The following is a 15,392-nucleotide window of genomic DNA, read 5'->3' on the forward strand; positions in this document are numbered from 1 at the left end:
CCCAGGACTAGCCCGATGGGGATTGAGTCAGAGTGGTCGGGAGAGTGTCATGGCAATGAAGTGGTTTCGTCGGAATGTCGTTGGTCCACCCGAATGGGAGTGCGAGGCCATGGTTTCTGTAGTGTGGGTCCAGTGCGCTACCTCTGCAGAGTGTATTAATCTATCGATAGCCGAGTCCATGGTTACGGACACGCTCGAAAGTAGGGTACACCATGGGTCAACACTTAATAACTTTGCACACTAAGTTTGCACTAAGGATGGCAGTAAGGCCATCGTGTTGAGTTGGACCAGGTGTGGTCGGGTTGTGATCGCCGTAAGGATCACGGGCCATGTATTGGTCGGGTTGTGCTCGCCATAAGGATCACGGGCCATTTATTGGCCGGGTTGTGATCGTTGTCAGGATCATGGGCCATTTATTAGTTGGGTTGTGATCGCTGTAAGGATCACGGGCCATGTATTGGTTGGGTTGTGATCTCTGTAAGGATCACGGGCCATGTATTGGTTTGGTGGTGATCACCGTAAGGATAATGAGTTTGTTTTTGAGATCATCACATTTGTGGTCTGGAGATGATCACGTTCGGTAAGCCTATCCATGGGACGAGTACCAGTTGAGCATATTCACAGCATGTTGGACATATTGTTGCATTGTGATTAATTGGTTAAGTATCATGATATTGTTTGTCATTTTGTTTATGCTTGTTGTGAGCTTGCAAGTACATTCAATGTACTGACCTGGCGTGTCATGCCAGATTTCAGGAAAGTCTCGTTGGAGAGGAGTGCTTCCCGAGTCTAGATCGTGTCCACATCGGTGTCCCTGTGCTATGGGGTCCCACTACGATGTTGTTCCGCTGCCTTGTAGTTGTTATGACCGAGGCCCCTTTATGTTCACTTAATAATGTACACATTGTTCAGCCGCACCGTGTGCGCCGCTTGGCCTCGCTAACTGTTGTAATATGAAATATGCTCCGCTAGCATCAATAAAGCGGTCGTTTTTCTGTACCAAGTTGTTGTGTGTTGCCAGAAGACAAGGTCTCTGGGCTGGCAATGCAAGGTAAACCGGTTGCTCCGAGCCGGGGTGCCACATCACCAAATTGTGTTTCAGCATCAGAAATAGAAATATCATTGGGATTCTCAGGTGTGTCTACAACAGGTTCACTAGAAGCATGCAAAGTCCTATCATTTTTATTTTTCTTCTTTTTAGAAGGAGTAGGTGCATCTAAGTTATTTCTCTGATAATCTTGCTCGATTCTCTTAGGGTGGCCTTCAGGATACAAAGGTTCCTGAGTCATTCTACCAGTTCTAGTAGCCACACTAACAACAAAGTCATGTTTATTATTTAATTCATCGAGCAAATCACTTTGAGCTTTAGGTACTTGTTCTACTTGAGTGTTAACCATAGAAGCATATTTACTAATTAGTTTAAGTTCACCTTTTACTCTAGCCATATAATCTCTCAAGCGTCCAATCATGTAAGCATTACTCTTTAATTCTCTACCAACATAAGCATTAAAACTTTCTTGTCTAGCCACAAAGACATCAAATTCAACCAAACATCGGCTAGGAAATTTAGTAGACGGAATTTCAACTTTATCATATCTATAGAGAGAACTTACCTTTACTACATGTGTCGGGTTATCAAGACAAAGTGTTTCTTCAATAGGTGGTATATTAAGACCATGTATTTCTTCAACAGGAGGTAAATTCTTAACATCTTCATCTTTAATACCTTTCTCTTTCATTGAATTCTTTGCCTCTTGCATATCTTCAGGACTGAGAAATAGAACTCCCCTTTTCTTCGGAGTTGGTTTAGGAATAGGCTCAGGAGTTGGCTCAATTGGCTCAGGAAGAGTCCAATTATTTTCATTAGTCAACATATTATTCAATAAAAATTCAGCTTGGTCGACTATTCTTTCCCTGAAAACACAACCAGCACAACTATCCAAGTGGTCCTTGGAAGCATCGGTTAGTCCATTATAAAAGATATCAAGTATTTCATTTTTCTTAAGAGGATGATCAGGCAAAGCATTAAGTAATCGGAGAAGCCTCCCCCAAGCTTGTGGGAGACTCTCTTCTTCAGTTTGCACAAAATTATATATTTCCCTCAAGGCAGCTTGTTTCTTATGAGCAGGGAAATATTTAGCAGAGAAGTAATAAATCATATCCTGGGGACTACGCACACAACCAGGATCAAGAGAATTAAACCAAGTTTTAGCATCAGCCTTTAATGAGAACGGAAATATCTTAAGGATATAATAGTAGCGAGATTTCTCATCATTAGTGAATAGGGTGGTTATATCATTCCATTTAGTAAGATGTGCCACAACGGTTTCAGATTCATAGCCATAAAAGGATCAGATTCAACCAAAGTAATTATTTCAGGATCAACAGAGAATTCATAATCCTTATCAGTAACAAAGATAGGTGAAGTAGCAAAAGCGGGGTCATATTCCATTCTAGCATTCAGAGTTTTCTGTTTAAGTTTAGCTAATAACTTCTTAAGATCAGATCTATCATTGCAAGCAAAGAGATCTCTAGCAGTTTCTTCATCCATAACATAGCCCTCTGGAACAACAGGCAATTCATACTTAGGGGAAGAACCTTCATCATCACTATCTTCAATAAAATCATCTTCAATAATTTCATTCTCTCTAACCCTAGCAAGTTGTTCATGAAGATATTCACCTAATTGCACAGTAGTATCTAGCATAGAAGTAGTTTCATCATAGGTATCATGCATAGAAGAAGTGGCATCATCAATAACCTGCGACATATCAGAATTCATAGTAGTAGCAGGTTTAGGTGTCGCAAACTTACTCAAAATAGAAGGAGAATCTAGTGCAGAGCTAGATGGCAGTTCCTTACCTCCCCTCGTAGTTGAGGGAAAAATCTTAGTTCTTTCGTCTTTCAAGTTCTTCATAGTGATCAGCAGATATAAATCCCAAGTGACTCAAAGAATAGAGCTATGCTCCCCGGCAACGGCGCCAGAAAATGGTCTTGATAACCCACAAGTATAGGGGATTGCAACAGTTTTCGAGGGTAGAGTATTCAACCCAAATTTATTGATTTGACACAAGGGGAGCCAAAGAATATTCTCAAGTATTAGAAGTTGAGTTTTCAATTCAACCACACCTGGATAACTTCATATCTGCAGCAAAGTCTTTAGTAGCAAAGTAGTATGGAAGTAACGGTAATAGTGGCAAAAGTAACAGTAGCAACGGTAAAGTAAATAAGCAAAGCACAATATGTGAAAAGCTTGTAGGCATTGGATTAGTGATGGATAATTATGTCGGATGCGATTCCTCATGCAATAGTTATAACATAGGGTGACATAGAACTAGCTCCAGTTCATCAATGTAATGTAGGCATGTATTCCAAATATAGTCATACATGCTTATGGAAAAGAACTTGCATGACATCTTTTGTCCTACCCTCCCGTGGCAGCGGGGTCCTAGTGGAAACTAAGGGATATTAAGGCCTCCTTTTAATAGAGTACAGGAACAAAGCATTAACACATAGTGAATACATGAACTCCTCAAACTACTGTCATCACCGAGAAGTATCCCGATTATTGCCACTTCGGGGTTGTCGGATCATAACACATAATAGGTGACTATAGACTTGCAAGATAGGATCAAGAACTCACATATATTCATGAAAACATAATAGGTTCAGATCTGAAATCATGGCACTCGGGCCCTAGTGACAAGCATTAAGCATATCAAAGTCATAGCAACATCAATCTCAGAACATAGTGGATACTAGGGATCAAACCCTAACAAAACTAACTTGATTACATGGTAAATCTCATCCAACCCATCACCGTCCAGCAAGCCTACGATGGAATTACTCATGCACGGCAGTGAGCATCATGAAATTGGTGATCGAGGATGGTTGATGATGATGACGGCGACGAATCCCCCTCTCCGGAGCCCCGAACGGACTCCAGATCAGCCCTCTCAAGAGAGATTAGGGCTTGGCGGCGGCTCTGTATCGTAAAACGCGATGAAACTTTCTCTCTGTTTTTTTCTCCACGAAAGCAAATATATAGAGTTGGAGTTGAGGTCGGTGGACATCCAGGGGGCCCACGAGGCAGGGGGCGCACCCAGGGGGAGGGGGCGCGCCCCCACCCTCGTGGACAGGGTGTGGGCCCCTGGCCTTGATTATTTTGCCAGTATTTTTATATTTTCCAAAAGTAATCTCCGTGGATTTTCAGGTCATTTCGAGAACTTTCGTTTGTGCACAAAAATAACACCATGGCAGTTCTGCTGAAAACAGCGTCAGTCCGGGTTAGTTTCATTCAAATCATGCAAGTTAGAGTCCAAAACAAGGGCAAAAGTGTTTGGAAAAGTAGATACAACAGAGACGTATCAACTCCCCCAAGCTTAAACCTTTGCTTGTCCTCAAGCAATTCAGTTGATAAACTGAAGTGATAAAGAAAAACTTTTACAAACTCTATTTTCTCTTGTTGTTGTAAATATATAAAGCCAGCATTCAAGTTTTCAGCAAAGATTATGAACTAACCATATTCACAATAACACTTAGGTCTCATGTTTACTCATATCAATTTCATAAACAACTAGCGAGTAATAACAATAAAACTTGGATGACAACACTTTCTCAAAACAATCATAATATGATATAACAAGATGGTATCTCGCTAGCCCTTTCTGAGACCGCAAAATATAAATGCAGAGCACCCTTAAAGATCAAGGACTAACTAAACATTGTAATTCATGGTAAAAGAGATCCAGTCAAGTCATACCCAATATAAACTAATAGTAATGCATGCAAATGACAGTGTGCTCTCCAGCGGGTGCTTTTTAATAAGAGGGTGATGACTCAACATAGAAGTAAATAGATAGGCCCTTCGCAGACGGAAGGAGGGATTTGTAGAGGTGCCAGAGCTCGATTTTGAAATAGAGCTAAATAACATTTTGAGCAGTATACTTTCACTGTCAACGCGACAACTATGATATCTTGATATCTTCCATGCTACACACATTATAGGCAGTTCCCAAACAAAATGGTAAAGTTTATACTCCCCCACCACCAACAAGCATCAATCCATGGCTTGCCCGAAACAACGGGTGCCTCCAACTAGCAACAATCCTAGGGGAGTTTTGTTTAATTATTTTGATTTGATTTGATCTTTTTGATCATGGGACTGGGCATCCTGGTTACCAGCCATTTTCTCGTGAATGAGGAGCGGAGTCCACTCCCCTTGAGAATAACCCACCTAGCATGGAAGATACAGACATCCCTAATTGATACATGAGCTGCTCGAGCATACAAAACATAATTTCATTTGAAGGTTTGGAGTTTGGCACATACAAATTTACTTGGAACGGCAGGTAAATACCGCATATAGGAAGGTATGTGGACTCATATGGAATAACTTTGGGGTTCATGGAGTTTGGATGCACAAGCAGTATTCCCGTCGGACGAAGGCCAGTCTAGGCCCTTTTCAGGCCAGGACATGAGCTGTAGTGGGGTTCCGGATCGGAACTCAGGGGTGGCGGCCCATTAGGCACTGCGTGGCTCAGTAATTTAGAACCACTGTTGTTGCCAACCTTTGATGGACTCGTTGAATTTACCCGATGGCTATTTGACGTTGGGCATCTTGATCACCATGGCTCCTATGCACTCGGCGTGTTCGCCGCCGACCACCTTGGGCTTCACGTTGAAAATCTTTAGCCACATCTCGAAATGCGGCGAGATGCGGAGGAAGGCTTCACACACGACGATGAATGTCGAGATGTTAAGGAAGGAATTGGGGGATAGATCATGGAAATCTATCCCATAATAGTACATAAGGCCGCGAACAAATGGGTGGAGGGGAAACCCCAGCCCGTGGATGAAGTGAGGAAGGAATACAACCCTCTCGTGGGGTTCCGGAGTAGGGACGATCTGTCCTGCCTCTGGGAGACGGTGTGCGATCTTCTTGGCCAGGTATCCGGCCTCTCGGAGCTTCTTGATATCCTTCTCCTGAACGGAGGAGGCCATCCACTTGCCTTTCGCTCCGGATCCAGACATGATGGGAGTGCTTTTTGGGCGGAAGAGATGGGGGCTTGGGCGTTGGAGCTCAAGGATGCATGAGCGGAGGAAGAAGAGGGCATGGGTGAAAGGGGGAATCCTTATCCCTTTATAAAGGCAGTAAAAATCGTGCGCCTCCCTACTCGCCCTAAAACTCGCTTATTTCCCAAGCATCGTGCTTATGGCATGGTTGGGTTACCCATACCCGTGTTGATGAGAATCCCGTGATAAGGGGACACGATCTCTGCTTCTACAAGACATGCCAATGAAACCGCGCCTCGAAATACGGACGGGCAGGATAAAAACGGTTCGAATAAAGACCAGGCCGTGGCGTGATGTCACGCTATGAGTTGTCAGCAGATTAGACTCGTGGGATATTATACTCTCTACCGTGGTATGTGGAGTTTGTTTTGTAGAGCCGGACACGATTCTTATGTTCAGGATCTACTATAGAGTATTCAGAGAAGGAACCCGCCTTGCAATGCCGAAGACAATCTGCGTGCCAGACTCATCGTCATTGAAGCCTGGTTCAGGGGCTACTGGGGGAGTCCTGGATTAAGGGGTCCTCAAACAACCGAACTATATCCTTTGGCCGGACTGTTGGACTACGAAGATACAAGATTGAAGACTTCGTCCCGTGTCCGGATGGGACTCTCCTTTGCATGGAAGGCAAGCTTGGCGATTCGGATATAAAGATTCCTTTCCCTGTAACCGACTCTGTGTAACCCTAGCCCCCTCCGGTGTCTATATAAACCAAAGGGTTTAGTCCGTAGGACAACAACAATCATAATCATAGGCTAGCTTCTAGGGTTTAGCCTCTACGATCTCGTGGTAGATCAACTCTTGTAATACTCATATCATCAAGATCAATCAAGTAGGAAGTAGGGTATTACCTCCATTGAGAGGGCCCGAACATGGGTAAACATCGTGTCCCCCCTCCTGTTACCATTAGCCTTAGACAGATAGTTCAGGACCCCCTACCCGAGATCCACCGGTTTTGACACCGACACCCGCCGCCGCCTCCATGGACTTCGCCTTGTCCAAACGAGCGCGATGGAGCGCCTGGAGCTTCCAGAAGCTGGCGCCCATGGCCTGGAGAAGCTGCTCCTCCTGGGAACCACTGCCGTCGGCGCTCGGTTCGTCAACAACCTTGAGCCCGGCGGCGGCAAGCACCTCGTCGTCAAACACTTCCCCCTCGGCCGGTGCCCTGGTGCCCGCCGTCCCGGGAAGGTGGACGAACAGGTCGTCGCCCACCTTCAAGGACTTCCCCGAGCCTGAGGCGGCAGATGAGGAGGGTTGGTCATCGACCACCTCCTCCTCGACAGTGGCCTTGCCGGCCTCCCTAGTAGGCCCTTTGCCGGCTTCCTTGGTAGAAGCCTTACCGGTCCCTCCGGTAGGCCCTTTGTCGGCGTCCTCAGCCATGGTCTCGGCGACCTCCTCGTCAGCGATCTTGTCGGCCTCGGCCCCGGTGTCCTTGGTGACCTCCGTGATGACGGTGTCAATATCCTCCTGGCCCGCCAAGGGAGGATCTGGATACCGAGAAGGGGAATGAGGCAAGGCCAAGACCAAAGTTCAAAAAAAGAGAGAAAGAAGGAAAAGCAGGAACAAAAAGCTAGTGACTTACCCGTGCCGGGCTGAGAAGAAGTGGTGCCCTCCCCGCCAACATATGTTGCCGGGACGGAGCCGCCAGTGCCCAAGTCCACCTCGTCCTCCTCCTCCATGCGCATGGGCTTGGCACTTGGCGCCCTTGCCGGGGACGCCCCTCGGGGCGACGTGGTTGATGGGGAGGCGTGTTGGGGGTGGCCCTCGGCGGCTCCTCCTGCTGCCATTCTCCTCCTGCAGCCACGGCAAGGTCAGCACCAAGAAGTCGTACCCCAACACACGCTGAAGAGGAGTGGATGGTGAACGCACGCTGGGGGTTGAGCCGGGGGCTGTTGTCCGGGCTGATCTCCACCACCAGCGTGCACAAAGCGCCCGCCGCAGGCTGGTCGCCCCTGACGCCCTGGCCCTCTTCGCCACCTCTGGGCCAACGTCTCCCTGTCCCTGCAAAGATGAAAACAAGTCACGAGAAGTGGCGCGGTCTGAAAGAGCGGAGGTGAAGAAGGGCATCCACTTACTCGTCCTCTGCCTCCTCTCCCGCTGCTTTTCTCTTCCTCCTTGGGCTGAGGGACCCAAGATTAAAGATGAACTTTGTGTCGACGTCTGCGGGAGGAGGAGAAGGGATGGAGTCCGGCGACGCTTGGACGAAGAAGAAGCAGTCACTTTCTTCTTCGCCACTGCGGTCTTCACCGCCTTCTTCGCTGTCACGACCCTCGTCTGGCGCATAGGCTCCCCCTGGGCCCCTTGCCACGGCTCGGTCCTCCTAGGCCGGACCGGTTCACCAGAGCTGGCCCGCCACAGGACACGTCCTCTTCCTGTGGCCGGAGGGTCGTCGGCCTCGGCCTCTTCTTCGGTCGACTCCTCGACCACCTCCTCAACAAGGGGGGCCCCGGTGTTGACACTGCTGGCCTCCCCGACAGTCCCCGCCTGTCGGTGTCAAAACCGGCGGATCTCGGGTAGGGGGTCCCGAACTGTGCGTCTAGGCGGATGGTAACAGGAGACAAGGGACACGATGTTTTACCCAGATTCAGGCCCTCTTGATGGAGGTAAAACCCTACGTCCTTCTTGATTGATATTGATGATGTGGGTATTACAAGAGTAGATCTACCACGAGATCAAGGAGGCTAAACCCTAGAAGCTAGCCTATGGTATGATTGTTCGTCCTACGGACTAAAGCCATCCGGTTTATATAGACACCGGAGAGGGCTAGGGTTACACAGATTCGGTTACAATGGTAGGAGATCTACATATCCGTATCGCCAAGCTTGCCTTCCACGCCAAGGAAAGTCCCATCCGGACACGGGACGAAGTCTTCAATCTTGTATCTTCATAGTCTTGGAGTCCAGCCGATGATGATAGTTCGGCTATCCGGACACCCCCTAGTCCAGGACTCCCTCAGTAGCCCCTGAACCAGCCTTCAGTGACGATGAGTCCGGCCTGCATGTTGTCTTCGGCATTGCAAGGCGGGTTCCTTCTCCGAATAATTTATAGAAGATTGTGAACACCAGGATAGTGTCCAGCTCTGCAAAATAAATTCCACATACCACCGTAGAGAGAATAATATTTACACAAGTTCAATCTGCTGACGTATTTGGTGGCGTGACGTCACACCACTACCAAGCCTTTACTCGAATCGTTTTTATTATACCACCTCAGCGTGTTTAGTGAAGCAGTTTCCTTGGCACGTCTTGTCGAAGCAGAGATCGTGTTCCCCTTATTCCGGGATTCTCATTAATACAGACGTGGGTAACCCAACCGCGCCCGTTGCCACGCCTCCTCCATCGAGGGCGGGTTCCAATCGGTCACGGGGACGGCTCTTGGTATTCTCCCTCTTTATAATGAGACCAAGGCCCGTTCTTTTTCTTCAATCCTCAATTGAATCCGCCCCTTGCCCCGAGTTTCAACACCCAGGGCTCCAGATTCGGGTACTTTCGACCTTCGACAATGTCCGGCTCTGACCTACGAGGCCGGTGGATGCCCTCCTCCGTCACGGAAGAGAACGTGCTAAAGCTGAGAGACGCCAGGTACCTATCCTACAAGATTTCGCATAGGTTGCCTGCCCGAGGGCAAGTTATTCCTACTCCCGAGCCCGGCGAGAGCGTCGTGTTCGTGTCTCACCTCCATCGGGGTTTAGGCTTCCCGATGGATCCCTTCGTGAGGGGGGCTCATGTTTTACTATGGGCTGGAATTCCATGACTTGGCTCCGGAGTCCATCCTCCACATCTCATCATTCATTGTCGTCTGTGAAGCCTTCCTCCGCACTACCCCTCACTTCGGCTTGTGGCTCAAAACCTTCAACATGGAGCCGAAGATGATTGAGGGGCGTCAGGCAGAGTGCGGAGGGGCGGTTATAAGCAAGAGGGCCGATGCTCCATGGCCCGAGGGCTATTTTTAGGAGGAGCTCGGCTTGTGGCAACAGGAGTGGTTCTATATCACCGCTCCCAGGGGCAGTAGGCAGAGGCCGCCGTCCGTCTTTCGCCCGGGCCCCCCACAACGGCTGACATCATGGGTCAACAAGGGGCTTGACTAGGGGTCGTCCAAAGACGTACCCCTGTTGCAGGACCGGATTCGAGGCCTCCAGGAAAGAGAGATCAATCTGGTCATAGTGGCACAGGTTATGCTGATTCGGCGCCTTCTGCCCTGCAAACGTCGCCCCCTCCGCCTGTGGGAATTTAAACCGGAGGGGCCACGAGCTCTCCAACACTTCATGGGTTTGACACCTGTGGAGATGTACAAACTGTTCTTCGGACCGCAAGAGATGTGTTCGGACTTGACCGAGGATGCTGACCTAAGCTGCAATCGCCCGGATACTCAAGTAAGTAGCCCTGTGTCTGGACATATTGTCCACTTATTTATCATGGGTTTTGCCTTTTAACCAGCTATCGCTTGGACAGGAGTGGATAGCGCAAGCAAAGCTGATACGGTGTCCGGCCCCCCTCCCTGAGATCACGCCGGATCCCGTGTTAATCAAAATGTTGGAGGTTGCACCTTCGGAGGAGGGCGATGGGGGGCACAGGGAAACTACCACCTCTGCCAAGGAGGCTTTCAGTAAGGGGGGAATCGAGAATCCCTCCTTCCAGGGGGAGAAGAGGACCGCTTCCGAAGACCCGGAGGCCAAGGCCTCAAAGCGGGGAAAGAAATCCGCACCGGAAGGTCCTGTGCAGGGGAGAACCCCGGCCGCACAGTCTCCCCAGAGGAATCAGCCCTCCAGCGAGCCATAAGTAAAAAAGGGGGAATTTTTTAATAGGGGACACCCCTACTTTATTTCTAAGGGTAACCGAAGTTTTCACCTTGTAGTTCGGATCTCAGCCCATCTCAGCAGAGCTCATCTTCGGGGGATCTTCGTCCGGAGATGATGGAGAGCGAAACGCCTCCATCTGCCGCCCCGTCGGGCGGGGCAGACAACCCTGAGGTGTCGTCATGGAGGGTCTCCCCGAGTCCGGCGGGGCCGGGGAGTTCGGCACCCACTCGAGTACGGCCGGTGGAGCTGCAGGATTTGCTCGAGAGGGCATCTATCTCAGAAGATCACCGCACATTAATGAGTATGGTGATTGAAAGGAGCTCATCCGCCGAGAGCGGGTTGTATGAGGCCGTCGGAAGTTTGCTGACGGGGTTTGAGGTACGCCAAAAATGACATACCTTTTGACAGTTTTGCACATGGAGTGCACCCTGTATAGATAGTAGCCCCTGAGACTTGGTATGCTGTCGAAAGCGACAGCGTGTCGAGGATCATAATCTCAGTTATAGGATGTCACCTTTCCTATGCAGGTGGCGAAACATTCGATGGCCAGCCGGACTGATGGAGTTGCCGAGCTGAAGCGGCAACTCGACGTTGCGGATGCGGACATCGCGCTAGTCAATAAACGACTTAATGAGTCATAGGGTAGGTGGTTGCTCCGCGGTCACCTAGTAAGGGAGCTGATGCCCGTTCCTTACAATTTGTATGCTTGATGCAGATGGTGCCGCTGCCGTGGAAGACCTTCGAGCAGAGCTTGCTCGAGCCAAGGAGCAAGCCAGGAAAAGTGATGCGGCTGCCTCGAAGGCAGCGGAAGAGCTAAAAGCCGAAAAGGCTGCTCACTGCCGAAGCAGGGAGGAGATGGCCAGAATGGCCGTGAAATTAAAAGATGCTACCGGCCGCTATGAGGTTCTTGAAAGAGAATGCCGAGCGGGGCAAGAGGACCTGAAGAAGGCCGCCGCTGAAGCCAAGGATGTCCGTAGTGTGATGCGGGCTATGAAGGAGGAACTATGTCAGGCCGGAGATATTGCGGCTGGAAAGCCCTTTCTGCTGCGTAGGAAGTTCACGGATCTGAAGTATGCTCAGTTGGGCCAATTGTATGGTGAGGCAGATCCTTATCTGGATTTGGCAGCGAGTGCGGCGGACGCGGTCGTGCACTTCCGAAGCCAGAAGGATCACGAAATGGAAGAGCTTTTCTGGTCTCAATTCCATAGTCCGGAGCGTCCACTTCCGTTGACTGATCGGCTGGCTGAGTGGGCTGAGCTGAATAGATTGTCCGGACTTGCCATGACGGATGTGGTCGCTCATCTATGGCCGGAAAGGCCCAAGCCTGAGAGTTATTTTGGCTTGTTGCAGCGATTCCTTGGGGCGGTGCCGCATATCGAGGCGATGAAGCGGTCGGCATGCATAGAAGGTGCACGGATGGCTCTCGCCCGTGTTAAGACATAATGGGCGGAGATGGACCCCACCGCTGTTGCATCCCGAGGTTCGGACAAAGGCCGATCACCCGTTGAGCACTATTTTGAGGAAGTCCTGCAGGGCGCTCGTTTAATAGAGTCACAGTGCTCGAAAGATGTTATGTTCAAATGATGTGTATGATTTGTGAGATCATGTTTATAATGCAATAGCTTTTTATACTTGTGCGTTCAAGTATTGAACTATCTCCTGTGCGGCCGTGTATGTATAACCTGAAAGATGGCAGTCTTTGGCTTTAGCCCCCACGCACATGGTGCGGGGGTGTTTGCAAAAAGAAAAGCGCTTTTTCACACTTAATCCAACGTCTTGGTCCTTTGAAGGAGGTGATAGCGTAGCAAACTAGGCAACCGGACTATAATGCTTTATCACTTTCACTTAGCCATAGGAGCTCGAAGGTGGGGCTACTATATAGCCCCTAGAGGCACCGCGCTTCTTCGAACTCGGGGCGCGTATGTGCCTGACCGGGAAGCGGTCCTTCGTCAAAGCAGAGGAATTCTAAACAATCCAGTAGTCGATCGAGTGGTTGACCAGTCTCTTGCTATATCATGACAGTCAGTTTTCGGCTTTCTCTACTGAGGTGCTCGCCCGGCCGAACCGGGGCACAATCGCAGTAGTTCTCCTGGTGCCGCGTTAGCCGATGGAACGGAACGTAAGGCAGCAAAACACAGGAGCCGGGAAAACCCAACATTTGACCAAAGACATGATTCAGAGCTGATGCATATAAGGCCTAACTCGAGACGCCGAACACTCCCTGAGGTGTTCGGTCTTTATGATACCGGGCAGAACAATGCCCTAAGCCCCTAGTGTCTAGGTACGGGCGGGAACTTCTGACGCGGCCGATGCCAAAACGCCAGCCTTCTCCTCGGTTATGGTAAGAAACCGGGGGATGTGTATCAACAAGAGACAGTAAGAAAGGTTTACGCAGGGTCTTAATCTGAAAAGAATCCTTGTAACGGGTCCCTGCTGCACGTCTGCGCCTGTGTCTCTGTTGTGCTGTATCCTGGACGGGTGTAGCACGTGCTTCATCTGTAAAGGAGAAGAACTTAGTTTGGAAAAATATCGTGCAAAAAGGTGTAGTTAAAATAAAGTATGATGAATTTGAGCTTTATTGGCTCTCATTGTTTATACGTGCAGCCCCTTGTAAAGGGGTATGCGGTGGTGAAGCCCCTTGTTTATTTATGCCGGACTCGCCTAACCGTGTCCAAGGTCTGAATGACCTGTTTTCAGGGCTTTGACCAGCAAGGTCGGATTAGTGTGCGGCTGTCAACGCAGTCTCACGTTTTCCGTGGTCGAGGAACACTCAGATTTACCCTTTGTTGAGATTATGCCGTATGGACCAGGCATTTTAAGCGTAGGAGACGCGTAATGCGGTATTGCGTTAAAGCGGGCGAATGCTTCGCGTCCCAGTAGTGCTTGATAGCTACTTTCGAATGGGGCGATATGGAAAATGAGCTTTTTGCGACGGAGGTTGTCGGATGAACCGAACACGACCTCTAGTAGTACAGAGCCTGTACATTTGGCGTAAAGGCCAGGCGTCACTCCTTTGAAGGAAGTGCTGCTATGGTGAATTTCGGTAGGGTCTATCCCCATTCTGCGGATAGTGTCCTAGTATAGCAGGTGCCGCACTATGTTTCCGTGTTATCACATGAAGTGAGTTCACTATTTTGACTACTAGTGGGAAAGTCTTCTGTTTTCCGGCGTGCTGCTTGTGGGGTTCGTCGTCTTCGCTTGGTGTGTCGGACCCCTTGCGTTCGGCGTTAAGTCGGCCGGACTGTTTGAAGACCCAACAATCTCTGTGGGTATGGTTTGCAGGCCTCTCGGGGGTACTATGTATTTGACATATCCTATCCAAAATTTTGTTTAGGTTGGATAGCTCGTCACTGTTGTCCTTGAGGGGCAGTGTTTTGTTATTCGGCCGAGAGCTTTTGAATCCGGTGTTGACCGCCGTGCTATTTGGGCCATTTTCCTTATTCCGGCGCTGATCTTTTCTGTGTCGTGATTTCCCATTTCCATCCCTGACTTCGGATGTACTCGGGTCGCTGGTGCTGCATCTAGCCGGCCAGTTGTCTTCTCCTGCGCAAAAGCGGGTCATGAGGCTTGTTAGTGCGGCCATTGTTCTTGGTTTTTCCTGGCTGAGGTGTCTGGCGAGCCATTCGTCTCGGACGTTGTGCTTAAAGGCTGCTAAGGCTTCGATGTCCGGACAGTCGGCTATTTGGTTCTTTTTGGTGAGGAACTTGTTCCAAAATTTTCGTGCTGACTCTCCGGGCTGTTGAGTTATGTGACTTAAATCGTCTGCATCCGGAGGGCGGACATAAGTCCCCTGAAAATTTGCTCGAAACGCATCCTCGAGCTCTTCCCAACTTCCAATGGTATTTTCTGGGAGGCTTTTGAGCCAATGCCGAGCTGGCCCTTTGAGCTTGAGGGGTAGGTATTTTATGGCATGGAGATCGTCTCCTCTGGCCATATGTATGTGTAGGATATAATCCTCAATCCACGGGGTCTGTTGTTCCGTCATATGCCTCTATGTTGACGGGTTTGAATCCCGCTGGAAATTCATGGTTTAGTACCTCATCGGTGAAACATAGTGGGTGTGCGGCGCCCCTGTATTTAGGTGTGCCGTTGTCTTCAAACACTCGGCGGGTTGTATTGCTCCCTGGAGCCTTCTTTTTTGGCCCATAGATGGACCTGACCGGGCCATCTTTTTTGCGAGGATCTTTATGTGGATTGTGTGCCGGCTTGTGTGCGGGGCCCCTTGCCGCTCTTAGCCTGTCATCTGGTCGTCTATCCGGCCAGGCGGCGTCTTTGTTTTTTGACTGTGGGGGCTCTATGGCCTCCTCGTCAAATTCGGGCAACAACTTGCGCTTCGGGTAGCTCTTTGCCTGGTGACTATTGCCGTATTTATCTGCGGTATTGAGTACTTTGCTCCATCTCATTCTGAGTGCGTCTTCCGCTGTTTTGAGCGTTCGCTTTTGCTTCTTCAGACTTCTTGCAGTGGCGACGAGCCTTTTATGAAGGTTCTTATGCTTCGGTGGTTTGTTGGGCATGAGAT

This window comes from Triticum dicoccoides, chromosome 7B, assembly GCF_002162155.2.
Source record: "Triticum dicoccoides isolate Atlit2015 ecotype Zavitan chromosome 7B, WEW_v2.0, whole genome shotgun sequence".
Lineage (NCBI taxonomy): Eukaryota > Viridiplantae > Streptophyta > Magnoliopsida > Poales > Poaceae > Triticum > Triticum dicoccoides.